This window comes from Chrysemys picta, chromosome 1 (genome assembly GCF_011386835.1).
Source record: "Chrysemys picta bellii isolate R12L10 chromosome 1, ASM1138683v2, whole genome shotgun sequence".
Classification (NCBI taxonomy): domain Eukaryota; kingdom Metazoa; phylum Chordata; order Testudines; family Emydidae; genus Chrysemys; species Chrysemys picta.
This window is the reverse complement of record NC_088791.1, coordinates 249,929,668-249,950,264: the sequence shown is the minus strand read 5'-3', so window position 1 is coordinate 249,950,264 and position 20,597 is coordinate 249,929,668. Positions and strand designations below refer to the sequence as shown.

Genomic DNA, 20,597 nt, shown 5'->3' with positions numbered 1-20,597 from the left:
CTCCCCCTGGCTCTCTTCTACATACACACCACATGCAGACACACTACCTATTCATCTCTGAGCTATACCATACCCATTACCATAGGGCTAGTCTACACTGCCCGCCCAGATCGGTGGGTAGAAATCGATCTCTCGGGGATCGATTTATCGCATCTCATCTAGACGGATAAATCGATCCCTGAATCGACGCGCGTACTCCCACCTCGTCAGGAGGAGTAAGCGCTGTCGACGGGGGAGCCGCGGCGGTCGATTTGCTGCCGTCCTCACAGCGGGGTAAGTCGAATAGGATACGTCGAATTCGGCTACACTATTCACGTAGCTGAATTTGCGTATCTTAAATCGATCCCCCCGCCCCCAGTGTAGACCTAGCCATAGTAACTGAGCTTCTCACCTGGAGTGACTGAACCCCACAGGTGACAGGACATAAGACAGGACATATGGAATGGGAGAGAGGAAGTTTGCATGCTGAATTTTGGAAATTGCAGCTGGCTTTGCAGCAGGTGTCACATTTGCTTCAACCAGCCGTAGGGCTTGTTTCTGCATCCTGATACATCAGTTTTATGCTGGTGTAGCTCCATTCACTTAAATGGAATTACACAGGTGTATTACCAGTCTAACAGAGTGGAGAATCAGGTCCCCCCTGTGTACAGTAAAACTGGCTGAGTTAGTTTAGAGGCTTTGATTGCTGTCTGGAAAGGATAGAGGATGCATATCTAAGCCACTATGTTAATTTGCATAAGCGTGATGTATGTCTAGAGGAAAACAATTCAACAGTCAGGCTTCCTGAGGGAGAAGTATTTACTCAGCTGCAGAAAGAGGATTGTTTCACTGAACTTCAGAAGTGACGGGAGATTTTTTAAAGACACAATATACTGGGAATAACTTAATTAACTCTGAGTTCTGATCAAACAGAAGAGTGACAGAAACCAAAATGATTTGAACTATGTTCCCTCACTAAAAAAGGAATTGAAGACACCTTCCCCCCAAATTTGGATCAAAGCTGTGACTGGGCTTCAAATGCCTGGGTTTTCAGTGATGGGTCAAAACCAGAACTCCAGAGCAAAACTGGGGAATTTTAGCTATCTGAATTTGACTGTAAAATTGCAGAAGCAAGGCATGAAGTATTTAGCTGCAGTGAACAAAATTTTGGAGAACAGAAATAAGATTATCAGCTATTTGAACTATTGTCAGGTCTATGCAATATAGGCAAAATATATCTCCATGTACAGTGGTTAATGTGGAGAGCAGAAATGGGCTGAATGGTAACTTGGAATTTGAGATGCCTTCCAAGTCTAAACACACTGGGCCACATTCTTCTATCACAATTGTGTCACATCAATATAACTGCATTTACTTCAAAGGGATAACTCCCGATTAACCCCCTGAAAACTGAACTTAGGCCCATAATGGTGCTTTAAAGTATCCACCAAAACATACATTATTCTTTTCATATCATTCTACTTTTTTTTCTGAACTAGTGGCTTACTTCTATCTCAAATAACTATTCCCTAAATTATCACTCTTAAAAGTGGTACTTACACAGATATTATTGTTTGAGCAATACTATGTACCCTAGGAAGCATAGGATTTAGGCCACATCTGCACTAACCATGATTGTGTCCAAAACATGTGATAACTTTGCTTCTTCTTGTCTATGTAGCCAGAAAAAAAGCATATTATAATTAAATTAAAGAAATCATATTTTAGCCTAGGTATTTACCAGGATTAAAACATACCCTTAACTTGGATAGAACAGGGTGACTACAACCATGTTTCACACTAATGTGTAAAAACAATTATTTTTGTAATGTAAACCTTAGTGGCAATTCTTTCCATGAATGACATGGAAACAGGGAGCAATATTATGCCATTAACTTTAAACAGTACTCTTTGCTGATTTCACTAGGGAGTTCTGTGTAAAAACTGACACCCGTCTACAAACAGTCCTTGCCCCGCATAGTGTATTGGAACAGTATTTGTGCAGATTCTTGTGAATTTGGATATTCAGATACCTATCAATCTTTGTGGAATACCCAAGGTACCAAATAGAAGAAAAGAGCATTTCTATATTTATGCATGTATATATATTTAAATACAGGCATAATTTAGGGTGACTTGGTGGCCTCCTGGCTGTGCTCTACACTGCAGAGACTCAGTTTTGATCCACAGTGTTGGTTTATCATTCTTCAGGCCACCAAAGCTGGAAGGAAGAACCTTGCTGTGGTTTACAGCATTTTCCTCTAATAACTAAGTTGTGTTACTGCTGGCTCCTAAGAAACTGCAGACTTCTGCTTCTGGGAAAATAGTGGCTGCAACATGGGTCTCTGAGACAAGGGGTACAAATTATGAATGAGCTATGAAAGGAACACACAGGACCTCTGGTGAAAAAAAGGGCTAGATAAATATTTGGAAGATCATTCCGATAAACAAATCAAATCAGTAAATAGGAAAGATTTGAAAGGAGCAACCTGTGGACAAAAAAAAAAGTTCACAGACAGAAGTTGTGCTCTTCTGTCATTTTGACTAACACTTTGATAAGCTTATAAAGTAGAGAAAAGAAAAAAACAATACATGTCTCCTTTACATTCTACCACAGTTCAGTCAAGCTCAGAGATTTAAAAAGTAATGATTATTTGTAGTCAAGAAAATACCCTTGATCATTCATAAAACAAAGTGTGATACAGAACACCTCAAAATTACCATTGCCACCTTTTACTAAAACTGGGATTAGAAAATCCCTTCTCTTTTAGCTTCCTGGATTCTAATTGACTTAATTTACCTCTTACAAAATGAGTGTTCAATTTACTCATTCTTGAGCAAATCCAGAATGAGTTACTCACTTCTTAATTCAGGCAAAATGCCCACTGAGTCAGGAGTAATACGGCACTGTGAACTTAGGCAAGCTTTCTCTTTAACATTTTTATCCTATATTTTACTTTGACTGACCTTATTCATTCCATCTTTCTCTCTCTCTCTAATTTCATCCTCTTCCTCCTTCCCCTACCCTGTTTATTTAATTCTACTTTACATGTACAGCCAAACTTAATCCTAAATCACAATAGGTGTTTTGGGGTGGGAGAGTGGAAAGTTCTCCTGACTGACTTATAGAAAAAAATGGAAGAGAATATATAATACAATGCATTTATATAGCCCTTTTCAGTCATGGATTGTATACACGTTGTACAGATGTGTAAACTAAGAGCTCTGAATTCAGCTAAATGCAGCCTGGAGTAAGTGAATGTAACTGTCTTGGGCCAAATTCACTGTCATCGAGGTGGCGGTAAATTAAGTGCTTGGTGTAAACTGGTCAGAAAATGGGCCTAAGAAAATGGGAAAACCTGTGAAGCTAGCACTGATTTGGCAATCTGTACATGTGCAGAATTATTATACGGGGAGTGGGCCAAAAAGGGTAGTAGTAGAATAAGCAACTAACTGGAAGGTGCTATCCTCCTTGTCATTTACAAGCATTGCACCACCCCCAAAATCAGGGCCGGCTCCAGGCACCAGCCCAGCAAGCAAGTGCTTGGGGCGGCCAAGGGGAAGGGGCAGCACGTCGGGCTGTTTGGCGGCAATTCGGCGGCAGGTCCCTCTCGGAGGGAAGCACCTGCCACCGAATTACCGCCGAAGAAGAAAGCGCCGCGGTGGAGCTGTCGTTGGAGTGCCGCTGATCACGATTGCGATTGCGGCTTTTTTTTTTTTTTCCCCGCCGCTTGGGGCAGCAAAAACCCTGGAGCCAGTCCTGCCCAAAATTCCAGGGCCAAATTCTAGGCTGCTGTAAGTATAATCCATTCCTGATTGGTATGGCACTCTGTCCCCCTTTAGTGGCAGCTAGACCAGCTAGAGAGTCTGCTACAGCCTTGTCTAAGTGTGCCTTTTAAATCAGGCAGTAGAGGCTCATGCATTAAGCTCCAAAGATCCCAGGTTTGATCCTGGCTGATGATGACCAGGGTCTGTTGGTGTTGCATAAGCATCTACAACTGTTGACTTCAATGCACATTGCAGCTGTTTATACCAGGACTGAATACTGACCCCCAAATACAGTATTTTTCACACCTTATAAATGCCATCTTTGCTACTTTGCCATTTGCACCCATTTTCAGACCAATGCATACCTGATGTGTAATATAGAGCATAATTTGTTGACACTTCTTGTTTTGGCATGGAGAGCTTAAATAACTTGCTGAGATTGTACAATGAGCTACTGGCAGCGCCAAGAATAGAATGGTTATTCATAATCCCCTGCTGTCATCACTAGACCTTCCTCCATTCTCTGTAAAATGTAGTCAGGAGTCCTTGGAACTAAAAAAAGAATTCGTCCTTGCAGTATGAAAGGATAGGCTTGATGTGGGTTCAGCAATATTGGCAGAACAGGCCTTAACATTTTGGGCAGACCAGCACAAAAATTGTTTTAGCTACTAACCACACATTATCTGCTAATGCAATCATTTTTTCTCCATCCTTATTGCCCCGCTATGCAGAAGAACATTCTAAATAATTTATGGCGGGTTAGCAAGATCTTTTTGTGGGAAAGACCCCAAACTTAGCTAACTAATTGGTGTGTGTGTTCTTTAGACCCAGCCTCAGCCTGTTACAAAAGAGGGACCCTGCTTCCTGTTCTTTTCAACTCTGTAAACAATTTTGCACCCGTGCACATCAATCTATATTTTCAAAGCCACCTTCAAAAGGAAAAGGTCTAGAAATCCACTTTTTAATTTTTTTAATAAACATTGAGATTCTCATTTACAATTCTAGCTCCACTACATCCGGATTCTCTGACCCTGTGGCACAAGGGCTGGTTCTGTTATATTGGTGCAAAATACCAGGGCCTTATTCTTATTTCACTTGCTCCAGTTTTATACTAGCACAACTCCATTAACTTAATGGAGATTTCTCTTGATTTTCATTGGCGTGACTGAGAGCAGAATCAGATTCCCTAACTGCAGTTTCAGGACTGTCGACTACCATTCTCTCTGAATACCTTAATAGATTTCCCAGAAAAGGGGAAAGCACTGTGTTAATCCATCTTTGGTTTTAATTTAAATCCTTCCTGCTGACACTATTTTCTTCTACCTATGGCTTGAAATAATAAAAATCAATAAGGATGAGAGCTCAGTTGTAACAAATCCTAGGCACTAACACAAAATCGGTTAGCACATAAGGATTTTATGCACCAGTGCAAAATTGTAGTTTACAACTGTGCAATAAAACATTGGTTTTATTTAAAAATAAAGGTTGGTATATTTAAACCATAATAGTTATGGACAAAGATCAGTTCAGCTAACAACACTGCTGCACTGTCACATGGATGTCTTCCATTTATGAGCAACTTTCAGACTCTAGGTTCCAACTCTTGGAAGTTAGAGGGGGCACTCTCCACTTCTGGGGGCAAAGGAACAACTCTGTTGAATTTAATACTTCCAGCTGGGTCTGATCAAGCAGCAGGAGCAGCTTCACTGACAGCAGCCTTTAAAGGAGCAGATTGTCTGCTTTCCCTAACAATGAAGAGAGCACCAGAGGAAGAGAGAAAAAAAGCAAAAGAATGACCAATAATGGTAGAGTGGGTGAATCCTGATGCGGGGTGGGGGTGGGGGTGGAAGAGTGTCACAAAGCCACATTTCAATACCTCTTGAATCTTCATCTATTAACCAAGTCAAGTGATAGGGAAAGAGGAAAATGTAGCAATGTTAAAGAATGCCAAATCTAAAAATTAATTTCAAATGAATTTTACTGGGATTCCATTTGGAAACTGTACATGAATACTTTGCCTCTCAAATTTGTGATTAAATTAGGGTAGGGAAGTTATGAGTATACTAATCTTAGAAGATATTTCAGGTGACTCCACAATTGCCCACAGGAGAGTTTTTTACTCCTTTCCTTGGAAGCATTTCTACTGGTCATTGTCAGATGTAAGATCCTGAATTAGATAGACACTGCTCTGATCCAATTCCTATGCTCCTACTCCATGTTTCTCACAGAGTGCAATGTTCCCTACTTCTCCCGCATAGACTCCCTATAAATTATGCAGTCATTTCAGACTTATTGCACTGGTGGGATAAATTATGAAGCAGACTACTTTTAAAAATAAGGCATATCATAGGGCATTTTGTGTGTGCAATTGTATCTCTGATTGAACTCATGGGGAAATAATGTGCATTTTTGATAACTGCATGAAAAAAAAAAGCCATGCAATGTCACATATGACACTATAGAAAATCTGGCCAAGTGCCTATTTCTTATTGTGAGTAGCCTGGTTTGGGATTGAAGCATGAAAAATGCCCATTCCAAAAACTGTGGCTCTCCCCCAGAAAAAAATGATCAATTAACTCAAATATTGCAACTTTGGATAACTAAGGCTAGGTCTACACTACCCGCCTGAATCGGCGGGTAGAAATCGACCTCTCGGGGATCGATTTATTGCGTCCCGACAGGACACGACAATCAATCCCCGAATCGGCGCTCTTACTCCACCAGCGGAGGTGGGAGTAAGCGCTGCCGACAGAAAGCCGCAGAAGTCGATTTTGCCGCCGTCCTCACAGCGGGGTAAGTCGGCTGCGATACGTCGAATTCAGCTACGCTATTCACGTAGCTGAATTTGCGTATCTTAAATCGACTCCCCCCGTAGTGTAGATGTACCCTAAGAGCTGCATTTTAAAGCACAAGTTTCCCTGCAAATAATCCCCACATGGACTTTTGTGTAACTGTACTAAATTTTTTCAAGAAACTGAGCCTGCAAAATAGATTTGTTCCATTTTAAATGGATTTACAGCACAGTTTGGAGGTCACTTTTTATTTATATTTGTAAAGAAACTACTTCATCATAGTCTTTTCCTCGTAAAAGGGAAAAAAAAAGATTTATTGTGAAGTCGTAGACCAAGCAAGTGGGTCATAAAGGGGCATGACAGGATAGTCCCAATAGCAATTATGATAAGGAGAACATATTTCATTCCTCCTCTTTTCTCATAGCATTTGAAGCCCCCCCGCCTCCTCCCCCCTCCCCCGACTTGAGGAAAGAGAAACAATATAGGTTCTCTCTTAACAGCAGAGCCACAAGGAGGGAATTAAAAAGAGGTCAGCAGGCTTGGTTGTACTGACAGAGTAGTGAACAGAAATGGGAGACCTCTTTCCACTGTGTGCAGGCCTGGCCTCTGGGCTCCTGACATCAATTCTCCAATCTGTTCCCATCTAACAAGACTGTTCTACACTGTCCTCTTCTCCCCACCTCCCCCAACTCCGGCTTCACAGCAGAGCAACACGTTGGTTAAATCTGCTCAGTAATGAATGGTGGGGAAGAATGGTATATGGTACATGACAAAGAGGTGAAGGAAATGGGAAGACAGGTGTTGCTCATAATCTTTCAACCTGTCCAGGCCTAAATGTGGGATGTGGGATGTGACAAAGACCCAAATGAATGCCAATAAAAGTATTCATGCAAGAAATTTAAACATGGAGAATTCATTGCTTTAGAGTAAACACCTCTTTCTATAACTTCAGCTTTATATGAGGCATAAATCATTTTCAACAATAAAAGTGAGGGGATATGAAATTTTTCCCCTTGGTATCTTTGGTACTATAATGAATGATGCCCCTGAAAATGATAGAGAGTAGAGTCCTATGGTGGTTCTTACATTCTGTCATTCCTGGTCCCACTCCAAGACCATGTCTGTTTGAAGGAGCTCATCACCCCCAGTCTCTGACCTTCCAGTTTCGCTCCCTCACAAGTGTCTCAGACTCATTTTTCTCATCAACTCCTGTTCTATAAATGCTATATTACCTGCACCATCTTCCTCAGAGGAAACTAGAGCCTACCTTACTGTGATGATTCTGGGTGATATTTTCCAGCCACACTTGCTCTGTTATAATATATTCTAGATTATGAAGCACCTGAGCTTTGCAGGAGTGTTAGACAAGACTCACAAAAATCACAGATTTCATTCCACCACCCCCCCTGTTTTTCCCTCCTTGAAGTGGCAGCTAAGGAACTGTAGATGGGTAATGGTCATCAGTGACACCAGGACTGCTGGGACAATTTAGGAAATTCAGAGCAGCAATTTTCAGGGAATGAGCAGGGTGTTAAATTTGTACAGTAATAGATTCTTATTGACCACATGGTAAAAAATCCTTAGTAAAAAATCCTTAAATTACCTTTTATCATACAGTAGCTGTTTATACATGATATCATGAGTTTAGATGGTTGGACGCAGAGGAGCTTTTCTAGCTAGCTATCAGAGAAATTCCCATATCCATCAAAGTCAGTAAAGCATGAATCAGTAAGGTGTCTAAGCACGTCCTAAGTGTGTGAATACTCCCACTGAAGGGAAAGAGACTACTCAGATGACTAAGTGCTGAATCAGGGTATATATACATAGAAGCCTAGAAATTAGAGAGGGAAAAGAGCTGTTAAATCATCATGACCATTCTCTTCCAATATAGGGTTATCCCCAATAGGATGTTTTTCAGAACATTTGTCCAGTCTTGTTTATATGTCCTAGAGCTCAATCCTGCTGCCACTAAATTCAATAGAAAACTCCCATCAAATTCAATGGAAGCAGGATCAGGCTCTCAAGTTCCTCAACTTCCTTTTATGAGACTATTCTGCAGTGTAACTTGTATTTTATGAAGTTTCTCTTGAAAGTCAGCATAAATGTTCCTTTCTTAATTTTGCCCATTACTCCTAGTCATACTCCTTTTGTAACATTGATAACTCCTCTCCATCCCTGCTTACACCTTTCAAATACTTATAGATAGTAAGGATTGATCTGACTGTTTTTATTAGTAGTAGTATTAAATAAATTTCATTTCCTAGAACACTGAAAAACTATTCTGGGATGTGCACTTCTAGGGACTGTATTTCCTGGGTAGGTAAAGTAATTCTGCCTTTAGCCACGAGCCTTATAAACACATGCCACTTGAGGCACAGTAATACAAAGGTTCACTGCCAATTATGGCTTATTGCTTAATTAAATCCATATTTGAGAGCCTGATTATATGGCACCTCCTTATTTGGTCTGACGCTACCTCCCACCCTAAGGCCATATTTGTTTCTACTTTTACATTTTCCTTGTAATTAAAGATCCAGAGTCCAGAACGTGTACAGTATGTGATAAAACGTGTATGTGTAGGTTTGCATGGCTGCTCTGAGAATTAAAACACACTACTGCAGTATTTTGTTAATGTTTACAAGATGTCAATGGCACTCTTGGGCAGTAGCTCTCGTGAGCTACATAATATACACCTTTATTTCTTTCACTCTTTCTTGCATGAGAGGCATTTCTAATACATCAGCTGAGATACAACATAAAACTCAACTAATACACTGGATTTTTAAAGTATGGGTTTCCTAACAGTGCAAGTGACATTCAGCTAATAATAATCAAACTAATTAGCACTTGTATAGCGCTCTGCATCTTGGAAGCTTGTACAAATGTTAACTAATTAATTCTCACAACATCCCTGTGAGGTAGGGAAGTAATTATTCTGAGCCCCATTTAACACCCGGGGAAGCTGAAACAGGGAGGTTTAAGTGCTGTTGAACTCTGAACATTTGCACTGTAAAAATGACATGAAGGGGTTCTATGTTTGTCTTCTCTGAATAGTTCTTGTATCAAATGTGCTCAGTTTACAAGTAATATGATTTTTCTTCAACTGCCAGGCCTGCAAACAGCCTGGGCTCTGACAATCAAATTGAATTCTTTCCTCCTCTGGATGATTCCAGTTTATGAAATAACTCAACTGAAAATCTCTTTCTTTATACTAGATCAAGGCTACACAACATTTCACTCAGCAATTCTGGTTCCCAACTCTGCACAGTATTCTATGTTATGTCTCTTGCAGCGATCCTATATTCTGATCGTAAAAATACTGTATCATTATTACTTATAGTAGAGTCATGCACATTGTGCTAGGCACTAGATCAGGGTTGGCCAACCTGAGCCTGAGAAGGAGCCAGAATTTACCAGTGTGCAGTGCCAAAGAGCCACAGTAACACATCAGCAGCCCCCCATCAGCTCCCCCTCCCACCGCCAGTGTCTCTCACCTGCCAGCAGCACCGATGATCAGCACCAAGCCCTCCATCCCTGCACCTCCCACCCACTGCAATCAGCTGTTTTGTGGTGTGCAGGAGGCTCGGGAGGTGGGGGGGGGGGACGAGTAAGGGCGCAGCAGAATCAAGGGAAGGGAAGGGGGCCTTGGGGGAAGCAGTGGAGTGGGGTTGGGGCCTGGGGCAGAGCCAGGGGTTGAGCAGTGAGCACCCTGTAGCACATTGGAAGGTTGGCACCTGTAGCTCCAGCCCCAGAGTTGGCGCCTATTCAAGGAGCCGCATATTAACCTCTTAAGAGCCGCATGTGGCTCCGGAGCCATCCCTGCTCTAGATATACCCATCTCCTGACCTGAAGAGCTTACAATCTAAATAGGTAAGAAAAAGAGTGGGAGGGGGAAATATAGGCACCAGGAGACCTGCCCAATGTCTTGTAATAGGTCAGCAGCAGAAAAACCCAGATTTCACGAGACTGTGCCCTATCAACTGGGCCATAATGCGTCTGGTGTAGCATCATAATAAATATGGCTGAATAAATGAAATATTCTAGTCATCAATGGGGAATGGAGAAGGGAGTCAATATTTACATACACTTTCTCTCCCTCACTCTCATGTGTTTGGAATTGAGAAGGCTGGAATGTTCCAGCTGGAATGTGGATAAATGTAAAGTAATGCACATTGGAAAAAATAACCCCAACTATACATACAATATGATGGGGGCTAATTTAGCTACAACAAGTCAGGAAAAAGATCTTGGAGTCATCGTGGATAATTCTCTGAAGATGTCCGTGCAGTGTGCAGAGGCGGTCAAAAAAGCAAACAGGATGTTAGGAATCATTAAAAAGGGGATAGAGAATAAGACTGAGAATATATTATTGCCCTTATATAAATCGATGGTACACCCTCATCTCGAATACTGCGTACAGATGTGGTCTCCTCATCTCAAAAAAGATATACTGGCACTAGAAAAGGTTCAGAAAAGGGCAACTAAAATGATTAAGGGTTTGGAATGGGTCCCATATGAGGAGAGATTAAAGAGGCTAGGACTCTTCAGCTTGGAAAAGAGGAGACTAAGGGGGGATATGATAGAGGTATATAAAATCATGAGTGGTGTGGAGAAAGTGGATAAGGAAAAGTTATTTACTTATTCCCATAATACAAGAACTAGGGGTCATCAAATGAAATTAATAGGCAGCAGGTTTAAAACAAATAAAAGGAAGTTCTTCTTCACACAGCGCACTGTCAACTTGTGGAACTCCTTACCTGAGGAGGTTATGAAGGCTAGGACTATAACAGAGTTTAAAAGCGAACTGGATAAACTCATAGTGGTTAAGTCCATTAATGGCTATTAGCCAGGACGGGTAAGGAATGGTGTCCCTAGCCTCTGTCTGTCAGAGGATGGAGATGGATGGCAGGAGAGAGATCACTTGATCATTGCCTGTTAGGTTCACTCCCTCTGGGGCACCTGGCATTGGCCACTGTTGGTAGACAGGATACTGGGCTAGATGGACCTTTGGTCTGACCCGGTACGGCCTTTCTTATGTTCTTATGTTCTTATGAATGAAAATGATCAGAACGGATAAAATGACAGAAAAACCCAGAAGGATATAATACTTGGATTGTGCCCTTAGGTCCTCAGAATGTCAGTGAAGCACTAGTACAGGGGTCGGCATCCTCTAGCATGCGGCTCGCCAGGGTAAGCACCCTGGCAGGCCGGGCCAGTTTGTTTACCTGCTGTGTCCGCAGGTTCAGCCGATCGCAGCTCCCACTGGCCGCGGTTTGCCACTCCAGGCCAATGGGGGCTGCGGGAAACCGTGGCCAGCACATCCCTTGGCCCGTGCCGCTTCCCGCAGCCCCCATTGGCCTGGAGAGGTGAACCGTGGCCAGTGGGAGCTGCGATCAGCCAAACCTGCAGATGCAGCAGGTAAACAAACTGGCCCGGCCTGCCAGGGTGCTTACTCTGGCGAGCCGCATGCCAGAGGTTGCCGACCCATACAATAGTAAGTCTCTAGTGTCAGCCTTTAATTTGGTTCAGAATATAACATGTAAACAATCCACTTAATGAAGTATCACATATGTATGAAATAAAAAGTGACTTTGAACTGTTGGTATATCAAGAGAGATACTGTAATTAAACATTTATCATCATCGCCAGGACTTCAGTTGTCAACTACAATTCTGCATAAATTCCTCTCATTAACACAGAATTAATCAGGCTAATCCAAATGTATAGGCTGTGATAGCAGGGGCTGCCAAATGATATCATCCAATAGAAACTTCTTACAAATAAACAATTGAATCAAAATAATCCCCAACAATATGACAAACAAGGAAAATACGTAATGTGAAACACTTAGGGCTACAGCCTCAGCTCCTTTAAGTCTACTTTGTACCACTTTGGTAGCTATTTTAAGAGGACATTTGAGAAAAGCTGTTATGTCGGGGATTCATCCATTAGCACAGAGCCATTTCCACACTGTTCCCTGACAGCTATTGATGTGGGTGGGGGTGGAGAGTGGAGGGTTGTCTAAGGAAAAGGGGGTGTGGCCAGAGCAGTTTCAGCTATCCCTGGCTCTCAGAACAGCCCATTAGGATCTGTTGCAGTTTGCAGCAGCCCTGAGAGTGCTCTAAGTTGCTCCTTTGTACTGGAATGATAGCCAGTGTTACAGATACTGGCTAACTGGACCTCTGACCCCTCCTAGTCTCGTTGAGGTCCCCTCCACCCCCCTCAGTTCTCAGGCTTCAAGCTGTCACCCCCCCCCCCCTCTCTCAGTATGGAATCATACAGGTTCTCCCACTCTCAGACTGGCCCTGGACTGAAGTCTGCCATGCTTACCTCAGCAGGCCTGGGTTGGATTCTGTACCTGCAGTTCATTTCCCTCCAGGAGCTATGATAGCCTCCTTAAAGCAATGTTTTATTTATTTAGAACAAAAGCATTTCAGAGAAAACAGATCTTAAAACAATAAGGAGGCTATACATATGTCTAGCTTACCAAGTGTTTATTCATCTTCCACATGAGATAGACACTCCCCTCCCCCCCCCAATACCCTAGCTTCCAGGTGGCATGATCTTTCCATATAACTCACAAACCAGTTCACTCCCCCTGATTCAGGGAAAATGTTCTTTAAAAGCAGTTGATCACCCATCTTTGATCACTCAGCATTTCAGAAACAAAGTCATTGTTTAACTGTTTGTGGCCTTTTGATCGGTTAGTTCTCAACCTTGCCAAAACAGCTGGAGCTTGGAAGAAGGCCATTGTCCTGTAATTGCCCCATCAGTGTTTGTTTGGGGGTTGCTTATCTAGGGCCATTATGTTGCTTTCCTGATTGTTATTTCCACAGTCCCCACTGATTTAAAGCAATAAAGACATATAACTAATTCCACTACCTCAAATATAAGTTATACCATCTATCATTAGACTACATACAATGTTAATAACTGAAACAGTGGGGTTTTTTTTAGATTATTACATAGCACCTCCTGTTTGCCACAGCCAGCTATCCCACAACAAACAAACACAGAGTTCCTCTGGGTACCGAACAGTGAATCCTGACGATGTGGCCCTTACACTGGCAAAAAAAAAAAAAAACCCAAACACCCTAAATTTATCTTGCATTATTGTCATGTCCCATATAAATGGGGGAAACAAAATTGCTTAGTCTTTCAGAAACCTAATTTTAAGGGAAAAATTACTGAAATTCTATAAGACATGTAAAACTAGCTGACGAGGATTGGGACACATTTTAAAATTACTAAATAATGTCTGGTATAAAGAGTAGGTTCAGGATAAGCAAAATGAGTCAAAAGAAAAGTTTAAAAAGTACAAAAAATATGGTAACGTCAGACTGTGGAGAATGTCTCACCATAAGATGCACTTCTAATACATAGAACAAGGTAAATACAGAACATTAGTCCACCACCAAATGGAAAGCTAGACAGAGAAAAATTGTTAAACGGTTAAAGAAATGGCAGAAATGTTAAATAGTTATTTTGTTTCCATCTTTACAGAAATAAGAGTGAAACTAGGGGACTGATTAAGACAGGGATGATATTAAAATGAGAGCAGAGAGCTCCTAGTAGGGGAAAGTTATTTAAAGTTCATACATACTGTTTAATAAGGGGCTCTGATTTAACAGGAAATGTTCAGAAAGAACCTGGAATCATCCCAGCTCATAGGATGTTTGTTCAATGTGCTTCAATAATTAACAAGGGAAATTGGATGTTTGGATACATTTTTTAAAATGTAGAAAATATTAATAACTTTCTAATGATGTTACACCTACACCGTTTCTTTAGTGTTTTACAGTAAGATGACTGATTTCAAAGTAGGCACATTTAGCTAAAGAAGTCTAACACAAAATTATACAATAAGAATTTTAATTTGACATAATTAACGTAGAGAGCAAAATGACTAGTTATTTCTCTTTCATAACTGTCTTTGTTTTTATGCAAATCATTAGGACTTGTTCCACTTCTATATTCTAAGCAGTAGATGGCACTAGCAATTTCTATGAGAGTTGTATACATTTAACAAGTTTTTGGTTGAAAGTTAAGTTCCAGATGACCAGTATCCAAATAGAACAATTCAGTATAGCAAACAGTTATATATCAATCATCGGAGCACTAGGGACATGCTAGAACATTTTGCAGATGTGACGAACAGCTCAAATAAAAAGCATAAACCTGATCAGAGACTGTCAACATAGATTTACAGAAATGAGGGCTTAAGCAACTAATTTGCTGGTATTCATTCAAATTAATATTCCCATGGATAATATATTCTGTGGACATTATGGGTGGGATCCATGAAGGGTCTTAGGCATTGCAACGCCAAGCATCATGGCATGTAACTTTTAGGCTCCTATAAAATCCAGGAAAAACACTGTGATCCACAAAAGCAAGTTTGGCACCTAGGCTCCCTATCCAATGAATGGGGAGAGACAGGATCCTAAAAATTTGATCCACAGAAGCCAGCAGTCTAGCCCATGGGCGATGACAATGACAAGGGTATGTGCTAAACCCTGCCCCGCTCTTAGAGATAGGTGCCTAAGTCCAGACTAAAGGGAGTCACCTAGCTCTCCTTAAAAATCCATGAACGGGCACCCGTTGCCTTGAGTCAGACGGCTTAGGCATCTAAGGCATTGCTTGAGGAGACCTAGCTAGGAACCTGCCTTGCTCAACACAAAATGGCTGAAAGAGGCAGTGTTGTCCACCTTGTAAAACTTTTAGCCCAGTGGGATGTGGGAGAGGGGAAGAAAGGATTGAGAGAGGGATCTCCTACTTCTCATGTGAGTGTTCGATCCCTCAAGCTATGGGATCTTCTGATGTGGTTCTACCTCAGTCTGTTGAAGCTGTCTACTGTGCGTAAGGGTACGTCTATACTTACTTCCTGGTCCGGATGTAAGCGATCGATCTTCTGGGATCGATCCCGGAAGTGCTTGCCGTCAACGCTGGTACTCCAGCTCAGCGAGAGGAGTACGCGGCATCGACGGGGGAGCCTGCCTGCCGCGTCCAGACCCGCGGTAAGTTCGGACTAAGGTACTTCGAATTCAGTTATTAACGTAGCTGAATTTGCGTACCTTAGTCCGAAGTGGGGGGTTAGTGTGGACCAAGCCTAAGTAATGAAAGAGTAGTTGGAGCAGAAGGACTGGATCTTGGGGCTGCAAGTTCCCAGGTGCCCACTCTCTCTAGCCCAATTACTATTTAAGTATTTATCTGCAGTGGAACTGTCATTGGACCGTGAATACCAGCGGCTTTGATGGATGCTTACAGGCAGGCAGCAGTGCACATGCCCAGAGGCAGAAATATAGTCACCTAGGGAACTTCTACTCTGAAAAACTTAGGTGCCCAGTGACTTTAGGCACCTATAGATTTGGGTGGAGTTTTGTGAACAGCAGAGGAGCCAAAACTGGGATCTAGGCAACTAAAATAGGGACTTAAGTGCCTGTGTATTTTTAAAAAAAAGAACAGGAGTACTTGTGGCACCTTAGAGACTAACAAGTACTCCTGTTCTTTTTGCGGATACAGACTAACACAGCTACTACTCTGAAACCTGTGTATTTTTTGGATCTCTCTCTCTAACCTTAGATTTTCACAAGGTTCTACAGTGAAGATTAAAACAAAGAGTAATAGTATAGATTACAAGTAAAGAAGACCAAGTAATTTTTGTGATTTAAAGTGTTTTAAAATAAGTAACATACAAGTGTACTAATGACTCTAGCTGGAAAGGTATTAGTAGAAGTAAATTACCCAAATGGATAGTTTGAGGACTGTCCTCGTTTACAGATTAGATAAATGATTTGGATGTGAATATTAAATATATTGGTCAGGATTTCCAAGAATGCCCTACATGAGATGCATTAATGGGCCTTGATTTTCAGGGAGTAGAAGCTCATCACTTTCTGAAAATGAGGCACTAGTAAGGTGTCTCAAATTGGTCTCAAAAACTGAGGCACCTAAATTCACTAGTCAACCTTTAACAACATTGGCCAATATGTTAGAATTTGCTGATGATGTCTGACTACAACCAAAAAAAAAAAAAAAAAACCACATTCAGACAGATAAGGAATGCAAAGTTTAGTCCAGAAAAAAATGTTTAAAATATAACATTGATTTGGGTGATGTCTGTAAACAGTAAAAAGCAGAAAGGAAACTGAGTATCCCCAACTGAAGGATAAAATATTAATCAGAATGAGATACCACTAATATAAACAACACTAACTAGACCTCATCTATAATGGCTACTGTAATGTGATCACAATAAAAAATGGATAAGCCTGTAACTTTTTTTTTCAATTGTTTTCAGAGTATATACAGCCAAATTCATTCCTGATGTATTTCCATGGAAATCAAAGGAAAAACTGCAAGGATGATTTAGCCTTTTTTCCAAATATTGAGTCCTGGATACAAAGTCATTCTATGAATGACAGAACCACATTTTCACATGAAGATTATTATTTCTTGGAGAGGTTTCAGCGTAGGACAACCAAATTTATTACAAAGTTTCAGAAAATGAAGAAATTTTCTGTAAGAAAATTTAATAGAATATTATAAGAGATTATTATGAAGGGATTGAATAAAATGATTTTTTTTTCAAATATCAGGAGACTACCTAAAAATAACAGATTAAATCACAAATAAATAACATAAAATATATAAATGATTCTGACAGACAACAACACAGTTTGAGAGAGAGAGAGAATGAGAATGAGAATGAATGTTAGTGGTACAAATGATTGTTTGTCCAACTTCCTTTGTATTTTGTCTCCCCCACCTCTGTTTTAAATAAAATATTTTCTTTGTATTTTGTCTCCCCCACCTCTCTTTTAAATAAAATATTTTAAGGCAGATTCCTAGGTTACATAAATGGAACCATGCTGATTTATATCAGTTGAGAAAATAACTCTTACTTTTCTTTTGAATAAAAGCCTAGACATTATATATAGCAGTGACATCCATTGAGATAACACTTATCAGCCTTTAGCAAAACTTAAAGTTATTTCATAGATGCTAACAAGAGTGTATTAGGAAAAGTATCAGAAAGACTCAAGACTAGACTAGATATGGCTATGAAAATGAAAAAAAAACTATGTAACATTCAATGCTATGGAAAGAGTTCTTCAAAATTCAGACCAATATCTTGGCAGACTAGAAAAAGAGAAAAGCACGAGATAGATGTGCTGATGAGGGGAAAGCTGTGGATGTGTTTTTCCTTGACTTTAGCAAAGCTTTTGATACGGTCTCCCACAGTATTTTTGCCAGCAAGTTAAAGAAGTATGGGCTGGATGAATGGACTATAGGATGAATAGAAAGCTGGCTAGATCGTCGGGCTCAACGGGTAGTGATCAATGGCTCCATGTCTAGTTGCCAGCCAGTATCAAGCGGAGTGCCCCAAGGGTTGATCCTGGGGTCAGTTTTGTTCAATATCTTCATTAATGATCTAGAGGATGACGTGGACTGCACCCTCAGCAACTTTGCAGATAACACTAAACTGGGAGGAGTAGTAGATACACTGGAGGGTAGGGATAGGATACAGAGGGACCTAGAGAAATTAGAGGATTGGGCCAAAAGAAATCTGATGAAGTTCAACAAGGACAAGTGCAGAGTCCTGCACTTAGGACCAAAGAATCCCATTCACTGCTACAGACTAGGGACCGAATGGCTAGGCAGCAGTTCTGCAGAAAAGAACCTAGGGGTTACAGTGGACGAGAAGCTGGATATGAGTCAACAATGTGTCCTTGTTGCCAAGCAGGCTAACGGCATTTTGGGCTGTATAAGTAGGGGCATTGCCAGCAGATCGAGGGACTTGATCATTCCCCTCTATTTGGCATTGGTGAGGCCTCATCTGGAGTACTGTGTCCAGTTTTGGGCCCCACACTACAAGAAGGAAGTTACTAGTGGAGTTCCTCAGGGATCGGTTTTGGGACCAATGTTATTTAATCTTTTTATTACTGACCTTGGTACAAAAAGTGGGAATGTGCCAATAAAGTTTGTGGATGACACGAAGCTGGGAGGTATTACCAATACAGAGAGGGACCTGGATATCCTACAGGAAGATCTGGATGACCTTGTAAACTGGAGTAATAGTAATAGAATGAAATTTAATAGTGAAAAGTGCAAGGTCATGCATTTAGGGATTAGTAACAAGAATTTTTGTTATAAACTGGGGATATATTACTTGGAAGTAACAGAGGAGGAGAAGTTTCAGAGTAGCAGCCGTGTTAGTCTGTATCCGCAAAAAGAAGAACAGGAGGACTTGTGGCACCTTAGAGACTAACAAATTTATTAGAGCATAAGCTTTCGTGGACTACAGGAGGAGAAGGATCTCAGAGTATTGGTTGATCACAGGATGACTATGAGCCGCCAATGTGATATGGCTGTGAAAAAAGCTAATGTGGTCTTGGGATACATCAGGCAAGGTATTTCCAGTAGAGATAAGGAGGTGTTAGTACCGTTCCACAAGGCACTGGTGAGAACTCATCTGGAATATTGTGTGCAGTTCTGGTCTCCCATGTTTAAGAAGGATGAATTCAAACTGGAACAGGTACAGAGAAGGGCTACTAGGATGATTCAAGGAATGGAAAACTTGTCTTATGAAAGGAGACTCAAAGAGCTTGGCTTGTTTAACTTAAACAAAAGAAGGCTGAGGGGAAATATGATTGCTCTCTATAAATATATCAGAGGGATAAATACCAGGGAGGGAGAGGAATCATTTAAGCTCAGTACCAATGTGGACACAAGAACAAATGGATATAAATTGGCCATCAGGAAGTTTAGACTTGAAATTAGATGAAGGTTTCTAACCATTAGAGGAGTGAAGTTCTGGAATAGCCTTCCAAGGGGAGCAGTGGAGGCGAAAGACATATCTGGCTTCAAGACTAAGCTTGATAAGTTCATGGAAGGGATGGTATGATGGGATGGCCTAATTTTGATAATTAATTGATCTTTGACTATTAGCGGTAAATATGCCCAATAGCCTCTGATGGGACACTAGATAGGGTGGGATCTGAGTTACTACAGAGAATTCTTTCCTGGGTGTCTGGCTGGTGAGTCTTGCCCACATGCTCAGGGTTTAGCTGATTGCCATATTTGGGGTCAGGAAGGAATTTTCCTCTAGGGCAGATTGGCAGAGGCCCTGGGGTGTTTTCACCTTCCTCTGCAGCATGGGACACGGGTCACCTGCTGGAGGAATATCTGCACCTTGACGTTTTTAAACCACAAGTTGAGGACTTCAATAGCTCAGACATAGGTCAGGGGTTTGTTACAGGAGTGGGTGGGTGAGATTCTGTGGCCTGCGTTGTGCTGGAGGTCAGACAAGAAGATCATAATGGTCCCTCTGACCTTAAAGTCTATGAGTCTATGAGAAGGATGTCAAAAAATTGGAACAAGTCCAGCGGAGGGCAACGAAAATGATTAGGGGGTTGGGGCACATGACTTATGAGGAGAGGCTGAGAGAACTGGGATTGTTTAGTCTGCAGAAGAGAAGAATGAGGGGGGATTTGATAGCTGCTTTCAACTACCTGAAAAGGGGTTCCAAAGAGGATGGATCTAGACTGTTATCAGTGGTACCAGATGACAGAACAAGGAGTAATGGTCTCAAGTTGCAGTGAGGAGGTTGAGGTTGGATATTAGGAAAAATGTTTTCACTAGGAGGGTGGTGAAGCACGGGAATGGGTTACCTAGGGAGGTGGTGGAATCTCCTTCCTTAGAGGTTTTTAAGGTCAGGCTGGGATGATTTAGTTGGGGATTGGTCCTACTTTGAGCAAGGGGTTGGACTAGATGACCTCCTGAGGTCCCTTCCAACCCTGATATTCTATGATTCTATGATTTCTGTTAACCCCACCATGTTTTGTGAGATTTCTCTGTGCGAACAACTGGAGAACTTACATTCACCAATTATTTGTTGAATGTTTTATATATCTTTCTAACAGGAAGCTGAGAGTCAAATGCAACTAATCATATATCAGAGAATGATGGACAAGGCACTATTGACAGTATTTTCTATTATATTGTTTTATATTAATTAAAACTATGAATAAGTATTAATTAACCAAAAGTCCTCTT

At 41.2% G+C, this 20,597-nt stretch overlaps 1 protein-coding gene across 1 annotated transcript in view; it reads right to left on the bottom strand.

Annotated features, from left to right (window-relative positions):
- NALF1 (NALCN channel auxiliary factor 1) overlaps positions 1 to 20,597 on the bottom strand; it is a 797,765-nt gene that overhangs the window by 463,413 nt on the left and 313,755 nt on the right. The gene's annotated exons all lie outside the window — the stretch shown is intronic.